The 20,092-nt window shown below is 35.4% G+C and overlaps 1 long non-coding RNA gene across 1 annotated transcript; it reads left to right on the top strand.

The window, feature by feature from the left end:
- The first annotated feature begins 45 nt into the window (after window positions 1-45).
- LOC116423721 lies at window positions 46-19,992 on the top strand. Its single transcript, XR_004234225.1, has 3 exons — window positions 46-123; window positions 211-348; window positions 19,414-19,992. It is a non-coding gene; the product is annotated as an uncharacterized LOC116423721 (long non-coding RNA).
- Window positions 19,993-20,092: the final 100 nt, after the last annotated feature.

The raw sequence follows: 20,092 nt of genomic DNA, 5'->3' as shown, positions 1-20,092 counted from the left end.
TTAAAATGCTTAACACTTGATGCCCTGTTTTTTTTTTTTTTTTAAAGGGAATTGAAACTATCCACAAGATAATGATCAAATGGTATTAAGATTCTGGGTATAAGGTGCTGTTCAAATTAAGAGGTGGGTTTACATGTACACTGTATACGCATACCATATATGCAAAGAGATGTAAGTGATCATAAAAAAATTCTGTTTTGATTTTCACAGTTTATCATCTACAGAGGATCTTCATGGCTGGTAGAACTCCAAGATTAGTAAAAGCAAGGCCGAGTCTCACAGATAAATCAGATTTTTGAACAGTCACAAGAAGAGATATGAAGGACACTGACCAGACTGTACCCCAAGGTAACAATATGAAATAGAGAATATTTGATAAGAAAAAAGTTCAGGAAGGAGTTGAGACTATAAAAAAGAAAAGAATGGGAGTGAGAATTTGGAGAGGGGAGGGAAACAGCTAATCTGGAATGATAAGTAACCCAGGTGGTAGGAACCCTTTGGATTTGTACTATAATAAGATTTGGAAGTCAGGAAAAGGATACCCAAGAAAGGACCAAAGGAAGAAAGGAGGTCCTTTTTTCTCCCCTTCCTTCATAATGAACAATAGTAATTCTTCCATTGAATACTGGCATTCCATAGGAAAGGAAAAACTCTTGAAGAGAATTGTGCTAAGGGAAATGTTAGGAAAAGGAAAGGGGCCTCAGCAAATACTAGTTTGGAGGAAATCAAGGGGCCCTTTCAGTTGCATTTGGAACTCGATATGCCTTCACCTCTGGTATTTAAAGGAGCCGGTCAAGTTCAAATCAATGGCTTGACCTGAGTATGAAGTATTACAAAAGAAGCTTTTGGGGCCTTTTTAGGGACAACACACTGTTTTCCCTTTTGGGGAAATGCTCAAGGGGCTGGATATGACCCCTCCCTATATTGTTCATGACAATGGTCTCTGTAGCTGTTGCACAGTTTTCTGAGGTTTACTATCTATACAAATGGGAAGAAGGACTTCCAGAAAAAATAGGGGAAGCTGGCCAATATAATCAACTTACACATACCCCTCCTCTTTCCAAATATGAGCCTATCTCCAAAACAATCAAAGCTGCCCCATTAAATAACAGTCGTTCTGTACAAAGGAAATACAGCATGATGGGATTACAGGCTGATTCCAAATAAAACATTCCCAATTGTTCAGTTTGCAATGATGAACAAAAAGCCAAATGGTATTCACAGAGGAAGAATATTTTATTAGGACAAGTATTTCAGAGCAGGCGAGGGGTAAGGAAGTAGGTGGTTCTGAGTATGGGAGACATTTATCATTGGTCGCCATGCTACATTGCCAGGTGTAGGCTCTCAGCAGGCGTTAGGAGATGCTATGAGCATGGGGCCATGGAATCTGGAGGCCGCCCTTCCCATGCATGTCCTCGCCTGCTATGCATTCAACAGGCACCTGCACGCAGATCTGTGAGCTAGGGGCTGTCATCAGGAAAACACCCCGGCGACTCTAGCAAACTCCAGCCTGCCACACCTGCCACACGGTCTCTGCTTCTTACTCAAATTATAGTGTGTCTGCTGCTTTGCTAGGATTCTTCAAGGGCTGGGCTCAGTGCAGTACCAGCAGCAGCTGATAGGAGGAAGAAGGATGAATCCTTCACTTTTAGCCAAAAGAGAACGAGATCTCTGGTGATTTCATGAAAAGTGTTTATTGTCACCTTACAGGAAAATCTGAAACAGGATACAAGAAAAAAAATCCCCTATATTTATTCTTTTTTAACTTAATCATTTTAAAGACATGTACCTCAAATTATATTTTCTTTTTGACTTTGTATTATTGACTTTGTATTTGTATTTGTATTATTGACTTTGTATTGTAGTATTTGTATAAATACTAATTTATCTTTTTCATTTGGCCTCAACACTTAATTTTGTTTTAATTATGCTTTACCCCTATGGGTAAATATGAGGCTGAGATAATCATCACTGTCCCTTAAGACTTCATTGTGTATTTCTTTGCCATCTCTTCTTCACCTGCAGCATACAGAATATTGGTGCAACTTAGTCATCAGTGGTGATGTCACATGTGGGGGAGTGGAACTTTAGGCAGCCTGTAAACAGCAGGAAGAGATGAATTCTTAATAAACCAACTCCCGTTTTCATGCAAATGTGTCTGCTAATAAAGAACGAAGGAGTGAGAAATACAGAATATTTATGACAGGGAGAAACAGGCCTGTTTGGAAACAGACGTTTTATTAGGTTCCCGGGAGGCACCAGCTGCTCTTTTAATGTTTCTATTTTGGGGCTTTATGTAGGAAAGCGATCGCTTGTGTAAATAGAAAGGCCAGCTAAGTTAGGGAGTGATGGCTGTTATCGGCCTGCTGGGAGAATCTTGAAACACTCTGAGCTTTGGTGCCCAGAACCTTCAGAAAACCTAATGGTCTGAAAGGATACGCACTCGAGACCCTATCTGAGTACACCCTTGCTCCAAAAATGTACCCTTTTAATAACTCTTTCAATTATTCCAGACTTGGGTCCTTTTTTGCAGAACTGCTATTTCTTCCTATAAGTCTCTTCTTGACATGCTAGTTTTCCCTCTAAGAAAGTCCTTATTCCTACATGTTTAAAAAGTGGAGTTTAGCTGATCTGACTAATATTAGCAGGTAAATTAGGCATGTGATCAAAAAAACATAATGGGTACAATTTATGTGTATGTGAATACTCATCGGATCCAGATAAGTCACAGGGATAGTGAAATGGATGTTTTTGTTTTTGTTTTTATCACTTACATAACTGAATAGATCAGAACTGATAGAATTGGGGTTTTTATATTGGAGAAAAAAAGACTCAGTATTCATGGTCTCTTCACAAGTTCCAAATCATTCTTCCACTGAGGCTTTCCTTATCTCTTCCCCACTGGGTACAATGATTCTCTCCAGTAAACCATCTAGCTTTTACTTCATCTGCCCATGATTTCACCTTATTTTCTGATTACTAGTTTCTGATCTATTAGCTTTTCCATATACTTTTTTAGGTATTGTTTTCCCCCACTGGCATAAGTTCTTTGAAGGCAGGAAATGTCTTAATTACTTATATTTCCATCTCCCAGCATGCAACATTGTCCTTGGTAATTGGTGTTATGATAAATATATTTATAAATAATAAAGAAATATTAAATAAATATAAGAAAATAAGTATTATAATCTGAATGTCATAGAAGGAGCATGATAGTTGTAAGGGAAGAGGAATTAGATCTGTTCTGTTGGATCCCAGAAGGGAGAAGAGGGAATAAGTACTTACATAATGTCTCCTATGTATTAAACACTTTACAAAAATTATCTCATGTGATCCTTATGTAACTCTGTGAGGTAGATGATGTTATTATCCCTCTTTTTACAGTTGAGGAAATTAGGGTTAAATGAGTAGCTCAGGGTTACATAGCTAGGAAGTCAAGAGTTGAACTTGACTTCAGGCACAATCCATTGTATTACTTTTAGTTGCCTCTGCTTCTTGGAAGGAAGAATTAGGAATAATGGGTAAAAGATTAGAAAAGATAAGTTTATGCTGTATTTCTAGAAAAATTTCCTGACAGTTATGCAAAAGTAGAATGGGCTGCTTTGAGAGATACTGAACTCATCACCTTAGAGGTCTTCAAGGAGAGATTGGATAATGTGTTGTAATGGACTTAGTGGACTTTTCTCTTTCACTGTCTGTTGGACTAGCTGGTTGCTATGGTCCCTGTAATCTATTTATGGAAAACCAATCTAAGAAAAGAGTTGTCTCTTGGGATAACATGTGTGACCCTCTCTGCTCTCTTGTCATTTCCTTAGAAATTTTGAAACAACTATGCATCTCTCTCCCTCCCTTTTTTCTCTTCAAATAGTAGAAGAAATAGGAAATTTCCAAACTCTATCTTTTGGACCCTTTAAGAGGGAAAGGCTAGAAATCTTTAGACCTTTCTAGAGATGGATAGAAAGCTGTAATTGTGCATTGTGTTGCATTATTTATAATAAATAGGGTGCTGTACAGACCACATTTAGGAAAAACAATACCAAAACAGGCTTGTGGGAATATACTACATTTCAACACATTTAAAACAGAGATTATAGTAGAATTTAAAGGAAGTGGGAAGGGCTAGAAAGGGAGGGAATATAAATTTGGTCAGTAAGGCCACAAGGTTATTAAAGTGGATATATGATCATTTGTTCTGTAATGTGTTTTAAAGGGTGTGCTTACTATAGGACGGGAATTTTAAAGTTCATTTAAAAAAATATAGTTCTCCTGGGATTGTGTTAGAGTCAGTGAACATTGTTTGTTTTTTTTTTAAATACTAAAACCCTAGGGAGTACTTTCATAACTATGTGTAGTTGGATTTATTTTGCCTTTATTAAAAAGAATTTCCAACGTAACATTTCCTGCTGTTCCCATTTTGCTGGTCTCCCAGAATGTAAATTTTCCTCTGAATACTGCCCAGCAAGCAGGATATATATATATACATATATATATATATATATATATATATATATATACATCTATCTTTCTATCTCTCTGCTTCTCTGTCTTTGCTTCTGTCCCTATCTATCTATATATGTGTGCATACACACATTTACAAATATAGGCACACAGATTTACAAATAAATGCAGACATACCACACATATATGTTTACATTTAATATGTATCCGAATTTATCAGTCTATAAGTCATTGTTGACATTGTACTCTGTTAGGAAGAAAGTCTGAGAATATGAAGAAGAATTCCTCTAAATTTGAAACTATCAACTAAGACAACAAATAACATCTGAAGAGAACACAGTGCTTTATAGATCAAGGTGGAGTTGGGACTGTGCTAGAGAAAACAAATATTGATTCAGATCCTAATAGAACTCCTTCCCCCATCTGATCTAATTGAGACATCATAGTTACTGTCAAATGTATTCAGTGGCTCTCTATTACTTCCTGCTTGGCCCTCTGTAATCTGGGACTAGTCTACCTTTCCAGCCTTAATTCATATTATTGGCTTTCTTCCACTTTGTTTCAGATAACAATTTACCACTCTCTGCATCCCAAAGGCATATACTCATACCATATTTTCCTGCCTCAATCCATAATCTTTTTCACTCTTCCCAATGTTTGAAAAATCTGTTCCTTTTTCTCTTTACCTATGCAATTCCTCCTCTTTCTTCAAATTCTAATCTATAGGCTGCTTTTTATATGAAATCTTTCTGTCAATAATGAACTTTTCCCTCAGACCATACAGTAGGGGAAAAAAAACAAAAAACCTTTGTTCTGGAGGCAAAAGGCCTCAGTTCAAATCATGCTTTACCTCTATACTTGTGGAATCCCAAATAATCACTTGACTTCCCTGGCTCCTATTTGAAAGCTCTTCTAGCACAAAGTCTATAATCTTACAAAGAAATACTTTATTTTGTGGCCCTTAAATGTGCTTTCCTTATGATAGCAAAAAGCTCTGCAGGCAGTAGGTGCTTTGTAATGCTAGAAAATGTTTGTGGGTGTTTTACCACTGCATTGGGTAAAGCCCATGATGTCTTAGTTATAAGCTGTGGGTTTGAGGAACTTGCTCCAGGTGGGAAATGAGACAAACACAGGTATGCTACAAATCAATGAGCTGGTTAAACAGAACACATGCAGAGATAATATAAATTGCAGAAAGAACAAATACCCAGTCAGCTTGATTCTTCTTCCTGCAGTGAGCATGAATTTATAGGGTTTTTTTTTTTTCAGAAATTGGGGTATGAGAAGGACAGAAATGTAGGAACAGAAAAACCTCAGAAACAAGAAGAGGTAGTACTTATTTAAGAGAGTGAGAACATCTCTGCTACATACATATTCAAGCATCATATTTGTTATAGTAACTTATTTATAATTATTTTAATATTAGCAGATTACATATTTTGCATATTATATTAAAGTGGATAGAGAGCCAATGTTTTAAAAATCTATTTTTTAACACTCATTTAAAAAAAATGTAGAATTCCAAATTCTCTCCCTCCCTTCACTAGCCCCTGCACTCCCCATTGAGAAGACAAACTATATGATGTAAATTACACATGTAAAATCATGTGAAACATAGTTCTATATTAGTCCTATTGCAAAAAAGCAAGAAAATAAAGTGAAAAAATTATACTTCAATTTGCATTCAAAGTTCATCAGTTCTTTCCCTGAAGTTGAATAGAAATTTTCAACATGAATCCTTCAGATTGTCTTGGGTCAGTAAATTAAGAGTAATTATCTTTCACAACTGATCATCCTTAAAATATTTCTGTTACTGTGTATGATGATTTCCCATTTCTATTCATTTCACTCTGTATTAATCAGGGTCTTCCACTGTATCCCAAGCCATGGCCAGTCTTGACTTTTGTCTTGCTACTGGATTTTGATGATGCTGGAGGAGGGAGGTTGATGACTTTGTGCAGCTCTTCCTTACCTCAATCCTATTCACAAGCAAGAGCAAGTCAAGAACTACTCTCAATATCATCAGTCCTCTTAGAAAATGAACGATGAGCAACAACACGCATTAAAACATGTAACCAATGAATAATCATAGGTCCAAAGGTAGGTCCATCTTCAGATGTATAGTTTGTAGCTCAGAAGCCCCAGGGACCACGCAGCAGGAAAAGATACTGTTACTATGATTTTTTTTTAAATCAATGATGTTCTGTTGTATTAAGAGTCAATACTACATAGTTTCCCACTTATTATTTCCTGAATGTTTAATGTATGTACTTTTGTTCCTTTGACTGAGATTATAGGTTTTTGGAGTTGGAGCTCTTTGAGAATTAGGGCAATCACCTGGCCAAGGGCAATCATCTTGTCTCTTTGGAGCAAGAGGGGCAGGGTCAAAAGAAAGGGATTAAACCAGAGGGGGGACCAAGACAAGAACCTGAATGTCTCAGAAATGCAAAAAATGGCTGAAACTGAAGCAGAAAGTAGGTGCTTCAAGTTAAGGGGTTTCTTTCAGTCTGAAGACCAAGTGGAATCAGTAAGTCATGAGCATCAGAGAAATAGCTGGTATGTCTTTCTCAGCTTACCCAAAGCTTTTCCCCCTTTTATCCTAGTTGTGAACAGTTCCCACATTGAGCTTTGCTCAATCACCAACTGATCGATCAACATTGACTATCCACCATGTACTGAGCCTGTGCAAGCTTAGGGCTTGTAATCAGAAGTACAGAGTTCAAATCTACCTTCACACACTAGTTGTGAGACTGAACAATCCTCTGCTTCAGTTTTTTCAACTGTGAAATGGGAATAATAATAGAATCTACATTCCAGAATTGTTGAAAGGATCAAATGAGACAATATTTGTAAAGCACTTAGTATAATGCCTAGCATAGTAAGAGCTAAATAAATGTTAGCTATTGTTATTACTCTAATAACTTATAAGAATGATAATAATAATATTACTTTAAAATTTGCAAAGCTTAAAGGTAATATAAGCTATGTATATATATTATTATATTTAACCAAAATGCTAGTATTAAGGGCATATACTAATCTTATTACTTATTATTATTATGCTAATATAATTCAAATTTTCCTTCTTTTTTTCTTTCTCCTACCAAAGGCAAAAACAAGCAGCCTTTGTTATTGCAGTATTACATAACAATGTCTTTTGGGAAATAGTTTATAACAATTTATAATTTTTAACTTCTCAGACATTTCAAGGTCAGTTGGAAATTAAAATTAAAAGGGGGAAATTCCAACGGGTATTTCTAAAAGCAAAACTGGTCTTTGGCCCACAAGTAGGCTGAGACTCTATGTTGCCCTGTTGCTTTGGTGAAGTTGTGGGAATAGGCAGCAAAGATATTTTAAAAATTTCTTCTATCTTTCCCATTGCATGACACAATTGCTTGGTATCTAGGAGAACAATATCTAATATACCAGTATCTAATGTACACTCAATAAATATTTGTAGATTGATTAAGTAAAAAATGGCATCCTTTTATTGATGCTTCATCCAAAGCAGTTCTAATTCTTTCCATTCATTCTAATGAGCTGATTTTTTTCAACTCTGGTAAATGGAAATATGTAGACTAAAAATAGTCCCAGGGATTTTTTGCCTGTTAAAATTGTCCATAGGCCAATTAACAAGAGGAAGACCTCCAGAATATTATATAGGCTCTGTATAGTGGATTTATGGGAAAATCGATTAGAATCTATTTTCGAGAAGTAGAAAGAACTGTGATTCTTATCAGTGAAACCAGGGATTCACAAAAGTATCCCAAACTATGTTTACAGGTTTTTCCTACTGTGTTATAGAGAAAATACGCGTGGGCCACCTTTGGGCTCTTTTAAAAAAAGGTAAAATGAAAATTTTTAGTTACAATCAAAACAAAATTACTTAATCAGTTTCATAAACACAATATTAAACCTCTAGAAAGATCTTGAGCATTTGCTTGCACGAATCACAATATTGCAGAACAGATGATAAAAGTTTGAAGTTTTTAGTGCCCCATTACCAGAGCAATTGGTCATAACATTTTATACAAAGTACAACATTAAACTTATTGGAGTCTATTTTTTTGAGATTGAATCTTTTTGCCTTGCTCAGGGAGACACACATAAGCCACAGTAATATTCTAATTGGCAAAAATCTTTGATTTGCCCTGTCTTTCCAGTCTGGAACAATTCATCCCTTTAGGCAAACTAATGGTGTAGGATCACCATATTAATGTATGGTTAGGACTCCTAAACTCAAGATATCCCCAATCTCAGCCTCCTTGAGAATAGATTTATACCATCATGCTAGGCTAGATAGTTGGCACAGTGGATAGAATGTTTAGATTAAGAGCCAGGAAGACTCATCTTCTCGAGTTCAACTCTTACCTTAGACATTTAGTAGCTATGTAATAGCTATGCAAGTCACTTAATCTTATTTCTCAATTTCCTCATCTGGAGAAAGAATGACAAAACATTCAAGTAACTTTGTAAAGACCTCCTAAATGGGGTCATGAAGAGTCAGAAATGACTGAAAAATGACTGAAAGCTATCATTCTTGACTTGTAATTGATGCTAACAAGTTTTTCACAGAATCATTTTTAATGTCAATGTTCTGTTGGAGGCAAAAAAAAAAAGGCATGACTAATGTGAATATGTTCTTATACAAATAAAAAAAAGATCAGCAAAATCTCTTTATTTCCTTCAGGTAGAGCAATACCTGGAATTTTAAGGTAGCCAGTGCCTTCCCATTAATATGCTTGATATTCATAAGCTTGGATCAGACATTTTGGGATTCTTTTCCTGTTATTAGACATTTGTTCCTTTGTTACAATTGTTAAAATAATTACAATTTACATTTTATAACAATTTGAAACAACAAACAACAAAATACAAATTACAATTATATTTGTAAATTACAAAAATTATTAAAGACAAGGAAAGGAACTGGACCTAAGGTTTCATTGGTCTAGAGCATCGAATTAGGAAACTGTCTGCCAGTTCAGGCTTGGTACCTTCTGTGTAATCTGTAGTCTTAGAAAAATGCCTAGAACACTGAGAGTTTAATGAACTGTCCAAACTCTCAAAGTTAGAATATGTCAGAGATGAGACTTGAATTCAGATCTTCCTGAGATCCACAGTTAGCTCTTTATTTACCCCACCATGCTGCCAATTGTAAGGATCACATAAATTAGCTAAAAGATTGTGATTTCCTTTGACTATTTTCATTGCCACCTGGGATTGGGAGGCTAGGAGCACACTAAGACCCTAGATCCAGGTTATGACAGCAATTAAAACTTTTTGCTGCTGCAGCCATGAAGACAGTTGGCGTGGACAATGTACTAATGTGGATGACGGTGTTAAGTTCACTCTCTCTTTCTCTTAGGTAAAGTAGTGGCTGTTGGGGATCACTTGTGAGGAAGTTCTCACTATCCAGCTGCTTGAGGCTTCTTCTGCTGCATTTCTTTGAAGCTCTGCTTCTGTTCACTGTTTATAAAATTGACCAGGGGATGCTAAAAGCAATTCAATTAATAACTGTCCCTCCAGGTGGGCTCTGTAGTGTGATGCAGCATCCCCAGCAGTCAATACTCTGGGCTGGATTAATAGAAACAGCATTAAGAAGTGGGGGGAAAGGACGTGCTGCTTGCTCTCTTCTGCCCTGGTCAGATCTGGATTTGTGTTCAGTTCAGGTCACTGAAGAACACTGACAGACTGGAGTCTGCCTGGAGAATGGCAATAAAGGAAATGGGGATGCTTTGAAACAATTCCAAATGAGAGTTGTTTAAAGGAACTATGTCTGACCACAGTGAAGAGAAGACTAAGAAATGATTTGTTGTGCAGTTGTGTGTGATTCTCCAAGACCCTATTTGGAGTTTTCTGGGCAGAGATACTGGAATGGCTTGCCATATCCTTCCCAAAACTCATTTTATAAATGAGAAAACTGAGGCAAGCAGAGTTAAGTAACTCATCCAGAATCACACAGCTAGTAAGTACTTGAGGTCAGATTTGAACTCAAGAAGATGAGACCTGCATCCCCTCGCTGCCCACTATTTTTAAATATTTGAAGGGATGTCATGTGGAAGGAAGATTAGACTTCTGCTTGACTCCAAGGATAAGCATTACTATTAATGGATAGAAGTTACAAGAGGGAGACTTCGATTCAATAAAGAAAAATCATCCTCACAATTAGAGCTTTCCAAAAATGGAATAGGCTATTTCATGAGGTAGTGACTTCATCATCACTGGAAGTGCTCCATTGGAGACTTAATATTCATTTGTCAGCAGGGATTACAGGATCATAGAGGACTGAAAGGCCATTTTGTCTTCATTTTCCAGATAAAGAAGCTGAGGACTAAAAAATATAAGTAACTTGGTAGCAAAGGGCAGAGACAGGATTCAGACCCAGGTCCTATTAGAAGAAGAATTTCTGTTTCAGGTTTGGGTTGAACTCAGTGGCATATGTGTTCCCTCCAAACGCTGAGATTTTGTGATTCTAGGAAAACTAGAGAGAAGCTTAGGGCATTTTGCCTGTACTTTATGTCATATTTGCTCTCAGATCTAAAAACTCTATAAAGTCATGCACTGACTGGGTTGCTTAAGGGATAAAGGAACAAAATCTAGAGAGCTTTTTCAACAGCCTTATATCCTAAACTATCACTTTTTTTCCCCAGGGGAAGTGCATAGTCATCATGGCCTTAATGCAAGCTTACTTTTGACATAATGGACTATGAATTTGAGTTATAGTCAAATTTGTATTTGATTATCCAAGTAAACTCCTTAACTATTTGTTTGTAATACTGTAAACTATCTCCAGATGTCAGCATGAAATGTGTTATCAAGTCTCCATGATTAGAGAGTCCAGCACTGAGACTTGCTTTTTTTTTTTTTTTTTTTTTTTGTAAGAAAAAAATATATTGGGATAAATCAGGTCTTCAATTTTTTTTCTGGAAACCACCAGAAAGATTTTGCATTATTTACTAACCACAAGAGTTTTTTCTTGGCTGGTGGATGCTTCTCCTCCCAGCACTTATTCCAGCTGCTCAAACATACTGTGGCAAAGTTATTTACCAGCTCCAAATACTAGGATGACACTATTCCTATTCAATAGCATTTTGATTTGCCTTCTTGTGAAATGCTTGCAAAGCAATTTTGGAATCCTCTTAATTTTTAAGACTCTAGAAGGCTTTGGTTCTCTCTATCTACTTTTTTCTTGCACAATGTTTTTTGAGGAGTAGAGTTATCAATAATTCTTTCCTTACGGGGCCTTGATTTGGAATTAAACAGTCCTGATTGTTGAGCACAAATTTGTCTAGCCTATCATATCTATGTGCTTCATATCCTATCCATTCAACCATCTACTGTCTTGCTACCCCAAGAGAACTTCCTTTCTTTTTCTCTCTTGCTCTGTGAATAGTTATTAAATCAACACTGCCATTATTTCTGGAAAGGGTGGGTGGATCACCACATATGGCTCTACTCACCATCTCTGTGACATTCTAGTACAAGACTCCCTTTTCTGGCTATTAATTCCATATATATTGTCTCTTCCTATTACACACACACACACACACACACACACACATATATATATATATATATATATATATATACTGTCTCTTCCTATTAAAATAAAAGGACAGCCAGGTGGTAAAGCTAAGTAGGTATAGTGATGGGCTTAGAGTTAAAAAGACTTATTTTTGTGAGTTGAAATCTAGCCTAGCAAATTGTACATAATTGATTTCCAGTTTCATGTCTAATCATGTTTCCCATTCTACTGTTGTGATAATGCTGATTTTATTAAATTCAGAATAAAATAAATTTTAAAAAATCTAGTTTCAGATACTTCCTAGCTGTGTGATCTTAAGTAAGTTACTTAATCCTATTTTCCTCAATTCCTCATCTTTAAAATGAGCTAGAGAAAGAAATGACAAACCACTCGAGTAGCTTTGCCAAGAAAATTCCAAATGAATGAAAAACAAAATTAGAATATAAGCTTCTTTAGGAGAGAGACAGTGTCACTCTTGTGTCTGACATATAGAAGGCACTTAATAAATGCCTTTTCACCTTTCCATCCTCCATCCAACATGCATCTATCTTTTCTTTTGTTCATTGATTCATTCCCAAAGCCCCGAACCTCTAAGCCTGGTGATATTGGAATGGTGTTCTCAGTCTCTATTTCATCATACATATGTTTGTGTCTTTACTGACCTTCCTAAGAAATGACTTTGACTTTCTTAAATTCCTTGTATATTATCATCTTGTGTTAATGTACAATTTCTAGGGGCCACTAGTCATGTAGCAAACATAGTATTTTCTTGGATCTTCCTTATTTGTTCTGAATTCTACAAATATAGGCTGTCAGATTTGTTCTTCCTATTACAAACCCTTTTCCACTTACACACTCTTATGAAAGAGGATTGCCAGAGCAGTAATGAGAAGTGTTTTTATTCTGAAGGGAAAAAAATCCACTTAAGTGCGGGGTGAGAAGAGATAGTTTAGTCATTGATGCAGAAAGTCTGGCATTTGTCCCTACAGGTACATAGGGAAAGCATGTCCTGGGAAAGTTCCACCATCATGTTATTCTGAAAAGAATAACCTGTCTTTAGATAAACTATGCAACATGAAACAAGATCCAAAAATGGTTGTCCTTTGAGAGAAAATATACCCCTTTGCATGTTGGTGCCCTGAGCCAGAGCCTGTTACCCTATTCTAGTTATGGCTTTCCTTGTTTTCTACAGACGCTGCAGCACAGGTACTTCATCCCTGGTCAGTGTGCATCCCAAACATAACTGGGCTTAGAAAAAATGATGTTATATCTACATGTAGATAAACACTGAGGAAGGTCAGCAGCTCTTTTGTGTTTGTCAGCATCAGGAAAGGTTTAGGTCTCTTTTTTGTAGCTCCATTCTTAGCATGGATCTCGCCTTTCTTTCTGCTGTAATCCTCCTCCTCATGTTGTCATGACAACAAGCTACTCTCAGGCCATTTTTTGGGAGAGTACAATAAAATCTTCTTTACTCTAGCTGGGGCTCTGAGATTTCTCCACACAGGACAATCAGAGAAATATGAAGGGTCCTAGTTCTGTCTAACCTAGAAAATAAGTCATACTGGGATTTCCTACTCTGGATGCCTCTGTTGGATGGCCTGTTTTCATTTAAAAATGGAAAATTTTCCTCATCCCACAAAAAGTTAGTTAATCTTTTTCTTCTGATCTAGTTTTCTCCTAATCTAGCTATCCCAGTATTAAATCTTTCTGGTCTTTGCTGGTGACATGAATTCCTTTCTTCATATTATCTAAAGGATCATGTTATGAGTCATCTCTATGTCTGCTCTGGAGACTTTATTCCTATCTTGCTCTTCAGTCTTAAAGAAGTAGTAAAGAGACTATGCAGTTGCTATTATTATCCCTATTTCACAGATGAAGAAACTGAGGTAAACAGAGGTTAAGGGATTTGCTCACAGTCGAGTAGCTAGTAGGTATCTGAGGCAGGATTTGAACTTTCTGATTCCAGGCTCCAACTACCTACTTGTCCTTAAGTAATCATACTTACTCATCATACAATCATACAAGTATGATCCTTGATAGGAGGGGTCTTTTTGATTTATATCCCCAACTCTTAGCATAATGTCTAGCATATAGTAAGTGGTTAACAAAAGCTTATAAACTGAGAGAAAACAAACAAACAAAAACACAAAATTCCCTAAGAACACCTTTTTGACCTTTATTTTCCAAGGAAGCCTACATTTATCCAGGTAATGGCCTTAGTTTTCCACTCTACTTTCCATGAGCAGAGAGAGTTATAAAATACTGGGAAGCCAAGGACAGTGCTGACAGAAAATATTCAAGAGATTAATAGGGGGAGATTTTAAAATGTTTATTCTTAATAATATTTAGCAACATTTAATGACAATAAATTTTATTGTTTAAGATTTAAGGATGTGTTTTTGTCTTTACATTATAATCTTTGCTAGATTAGCTACTTGCCCTATTACCACCACAACTGATTTTTTTCTTGAAACAAATAAAAAAGGATTTTTTAAAAGCTGATATAATGATTGCATTTGATAACATTTTATCCTATTGTTTGCCCAGTCTCCACTTGACAGAGGGAAGACTCAGAGATCCTGGGATTATAGAGCTAAAGCTAGAAAAGACTTCAGTGGTCATCTAGCCTCAAGCAAGGTGACTTGTCCAAGGTCACATAAATGCCATAAGTGAGAGATTTCTTTGTCTGTTTTCTGGGATTTTTATAATGACTTTGAATTTAGTCCTTCTTTTAGTATTTTTCATTTATATTATTGTAGAAATTATGCATTAGTGTAACTGGTTTTGTTTACTTCTCAGCATTAGTTCAGGCATGTGGTTTTTTTTTAACTTAAATTTTTTTTCCTCAGTTACAGGTAACTTTTTTTTAACAGTCATTTAAAAAAAAACTCTTAAGTTCTGAATTTCCTCCCTCATTTCCTCTCCTTCCCTTTTCTTGAGAAAGCTAGCAATTTGATATAATTTCTGAAATTTGAAATTTAGAATTTTTAATTAGAATCTTTTAGAGTTAGATTGAATTAGAAAATTTTTCCTAAATTTCTAAATCATGAACCAATTTTAAATTTTATTTTAGCATATGATGTGAGGTGTTGGCCTATGGCTAGTTTCTGAGTTCAGGCAACTCTTAAGGGACAGAATGATGAACAATTTTGACACCTGAAAGGTCTTGGCTCTGATCACTGGAATAGACTTGGTAGAAATGAAACCAAGGGTCGCATTACTGTTATGGGAAATATGGGTGTTTTTGATCAGGAAAGTTTTAGGAAACTTATGCAAGCATGCATCTAGGGAGCTGCCACATCCTTCAGGAGGTAGCTGTTAGTTTGGGTGAGATCAGATGATAAAACAAACGTGTTAGTTCAGGACCAACACACTGCCTGAAATCATCACACCCAGGGTTGTGAACAAATCACTGTCAAACTCAGGGACAAAGCAATGTCTTTTGGGGAAAATGAATTCTCAAGAAGCATGCATGTAATTAGATCAGGTTCCATTTTCCCCTCTTCCCAACTTGCAGGTACAAGCTAAATATTTACTCAAATGGACATTAAAAAAGACACAGCCTAACTATATTCATGTTGATGCCATGGATGGAAGGGATTTTAGTTATCATCTAATCTCATCACTTCCTTTTACCATATGAGGAAACTGAGGCTAGGAGAGATGACATCATTAACCCATGCACAATCATCTAGAAAATAAACTACTAATTGAAAGTTTCTCCTTTTGGGGTAGGATTGGGGTTAAGATGTGAAGGAATTTTGAATTTTAAAAAGTTATTTGACAAGCATGGATTTTCTCTACCACCTGTACCTCCTTATTGAGCAAAAGAAAAAAAGAAAATCTTCATTAAAAATTTTGTAAAAATATGTTTATGTATACATATGCATGGACATTTTTCTATTTATCTACCTATATCATATATACACATATTCAGTTTCCTTAAATACAAAATAGGAAATATATGTATATGTGCATATCTCTATATATCCATCCTTCCTTTATCTATCTATCTATCTACCTACCTATCTATCTATCCATTGTCATGCAAAACAAATACCCACATTGTCAATGTCCAAAAATGAATGTTTCATTCCACATTTAGAGTTTATCATTTCTGAGTTAGAAGGTTGATAGAATGTTTTGTCTTTAGGCCCTATGAGATTGTGCTTTGTCATCAGAATTCTAAAATCTTTCAAAATTATTTTTCTTTATAATATTTACTATTATAAAAGAAATTATTCTCTTGGTTCTACTTTATTCATATCATTTTTCTAAGTTAGTTTTGAAATTGCCTATTTCATAATTTCTTATGGTGTAATATTATTCCATTACATTTATAAACTAAAATTTGCTTAGTCATCCTATTCCCTTAGTTTCTCATTTTGCAACTATGGAAATAACTGCTATAAATATTTTGGTATATATGGGTTTTCCCCTTCTTTCTTTGATCCTTTTAGGGAGTAAAAATCAAGTAATGGTAGTATCGAGGTGGGCACAATGGATAGAACTCTGGGTTTAGTTTTAAGAAGATCTTCAAATCCCAAACTAGACACTGACTAGTTGTATGACCCCAAGCAAGTCACTTAATTGCTATCTCCTTCAGTTTCCTAGACTGCAAAATATGGATAATAATGGCTCCTAACACATGGGTTTTTTGTTAGAATCAAATAAGAAAATATTGCAAAGTGCTTAGCATAGTGTCAGGCAAATAATAGGTCCTTGATAATATTTCATCCCTTCTCTTCTGGTAGTATTGCTTTGTCAAAGGAGATATTCAGTTTAGTGAATTGAGGGGCATAATTCCAAATTGCTTCCCAGAATGGGTAGAGCAATTCACAGCTCCACCAACATTGCATTAGTGTCCCTGCTTTCTCATAGCCTTTCCAAAATTTGTCATTTTTCCTTTTTTTTTTTGTCAGCTTTGACAATCTGATGGGTATGAGTTGGAACTTCAGAATTGCTTTAATTTAAATTTCTCCAATTATTAATGATTTGGGTGTTGACAGCTTGGATTTTTTCCTCTAAAGCTTTTTCTACTACATCATTTAAAAATATTTTCATTTTAAGAGATTTCAGAGAAACTGCTAAAGGTGAAATTTTAGGTATCAGTGATTCTCTTTCCACCTATCTGGCTTCTCATTCTGAGGCTTATTTAATGGATCATAATCTATTATCTCAAACCCCATTCATGTCTGTACTTTAAGGCTCTGTTCTATATCCCCTTCTTCTCTATTTTTGTTAGAAGTACCCCATTGGAGCAGCTAGGTGGAGCAGTGGATAGAGCACTAGCCCTGAAGTCAGGAGGACCTTAGTTCAAATGTGATCTCAGATACTTAATGCTTCCTAATTGTGTGACCCTGGACAAGTCACTTAATCCCAGTTGCCTCAGCAAAAAAAAAAAAAAAAAAAAAAAAAAAATCTATATATATCTATATATAGATATATATAGATATAGATATGCATATATATATTAAAACAATCCTTTGGTATACATATAATTTTACCTTTTATTAAAGACAAAAGCAAAATTTGTATACTAATGAGATGGATGTGGGTTTTTTTACATAAATAATTAAGTCTTGGGAGAATATTTGATACTTTTAGTGTTGCCAAATTTTTCATGACCCCCACATTTAGTATGGAATTGTGATACATAGTTAAAGAAGCTTTGCTCTATGGTACAATTGAACTGGCCTTCTCATTCTTTTTTTTTTTTTAATTTTAATTTTTCCCAATTACATGTAAAAATGACATTTTTAGGGTAATACATGTATATATACATTTTATATATTTCCTTATGAATCATAATGGGAGAGAAAAATCAGAACAAAAGGGAAAACACCATGAAAGGGAAAAAATAGAAGAAAGAAAAAAAAGTGAAGATAGCATGTGTTGATTTACATTCAGTCTCTGTAGTTCTCTGGATGTGAATGGTGTTTTATATCCAAAGTTTATTGGGATTGCCTAGGATCACTGAACTGCTGAGAAGAATCAAGTCTGTCATAGTTGATCATCGGACCATCTTACTGTTGCTGTGTATGTTTCCCTGGTTCTGTTGTTTTGCTCAACATCAATTTATGTAAATCTTTCCAGACCTTTCTAAAATCAACTTGTCATTTTTATAAAGCAATAATATTCCATTAGTTTTATTCACTTCAATTTATTCAGGCATTTACCAACTGAAGGGCATTTACTTATCTTTCCAATTCTTTGCTGCTACAAACATTTTTGTACATGTGGCTCCTTTTCCATCTTTTATGAGTTCTTTGGGGTACCGACCCAAAAGTTTATGCACAGTTTTATAGCCTTTTGGGCAAAATTCCAGATTGCTTTCCAAAATGGTTGGAGTCTTCTTCCCATTCTTAACACACATCATTCTAACCTTCTTCTGCCTCTCGGTGTCTTTGCACAAACTGTTACTTGAATATTGAATACTGTTTTTCTTCCAGCTTAGAATTATTTCTTACATTCAAAATTTAGTTCAAATGTTATCTTTTACATAAGTGCTATCTCTTACATAAGGTGTATATGAGGTATTCGTGAAATAAGGGCTTGCTAAAGTCTTTTAAGAATTACTCATCCATATTTCATCCAACTCTTTACCTGTGGTTCCAAGAAGCTGTAGCATGTCCAGTGACCATACCTGCCTCAGCTTCTTCATCTGTAAAACAGAGAAAATAATTTGCTATTTGTTTGATAAAATTGCTCTAAAGAGTTGCAAAGTACAATATTAATATGTTATTATTACAGTTTAATTTGGAGCTATTTCTCTCCGACTGTCATTCAGAAATAGTAAACTAATGGAATTTCCTTGGATCTTGGCATTTTTGTATAACTGCCCAATTTGTACAAATGAAAACAATGACCCTATTGCAACAATGGTCTGTGGTAGAAAGGACATTGGGCTTGAAGTCAGGAGAGCTCTAGAATCCTGCCTGCTATTTGACACAAGTTGTGTGATCATAGACAAATCACTTAATGCTCTCTAAGCCTTCATTTCTCCATCTGTTACATGGGTGTAATGATAGTGCTTATCTCACAGGGCTATTGGGAGGATCGAATGATACCTGTAAAGTTTTTTGAAAACCTCACAGTTCTATATGAAAATCAGTTTTGCTAACAAGTTTCTTCCATCAGGGAGTTCTGATTACCATGCCTCCTTTAAAGAAGGCAGCTTGACATAATAGAAGGAGCATTGAACTTAAGTCAGGACTACCTGAATTCTGTGCTTCAGACTTAGAGTACTTGTGTGACTTTGGACAAGTCACTTAAAATCTTAGCTTCCTCATATAAAAATGGGCATAATAATAACAACTACTTCACTTTCTGTGAAAGTCAAAGTAAGATACATAAAACATTTTGCAAACTTTGAAATGATATATAAGTGTAAACCTTTATTAGAAATGTGTTTATCTTTTCTCAAGTGTCTGTGATGAGTCCATGATGAGAAGAAAGGAAGAGATGGAGAAACAATGATACAGAAGAAGAAGGACATTGTCAGAACATAGTGGCTGAGAATGTGCATCCATATCATGTCAAAATACAGGTCTGTACAACTTTACTAATGATATTACTGGCCAAAGTGTTTGTTTTAATGCTATGAATAGCCATATTTCTATTACAGACAGACTCACCAGCATTGTGTTATAACTGAAAACGCGAGTTATAGAGACTTGTTGGACCCCATTCTTATCACAAATGATATCCAGGTAGAATCTCAAGGAGAACCCACTAACTTTCCACACGTGAAAAACAAAAGCTTACATACTTAAGTTCCAGGAATCTTTTAATATTTCATGGATCTCTATCAAAATCTCTGAAACAAATCATTCAAAATGATTTGGGTATGGAAACATACCACAAAGGAGATAGTTCTCCCATAATTCCAGAGGACAGTGATCGAACAGGTTATCTACTTCCTGACAGAGAACTAATGGATAAAATATGCACAATGAGAGACATTTTTTGGGACATGGTCAATATAGGAATTTGTTTGGCTTGTCTATGCCTTTTTGTTACTAGAATTTGGGTTTTTCTTTTTTCTTTTTTATGGAGAGAAAATAAATGTTCTAAAATTAATTTTTAAATTTTTAAAAATTTATT

This window comes from Sarcophilus harrisii, chromosome 4 (assembly GCF_902635505.1).
Source record: "Sarcophilus harrisii chromosome 4, mSarHar1.11, whole genome shotgun sequence".
NCBI lineage: Eukaryota > Metazoa > Chordata > Mammalia > Dasyuromorphia > Dasyuridae > Sarcophilus > Sarcophilus harrisii.
This window is presented reverse-complemented; position numbering and strand designations above follow the sequence as displayed.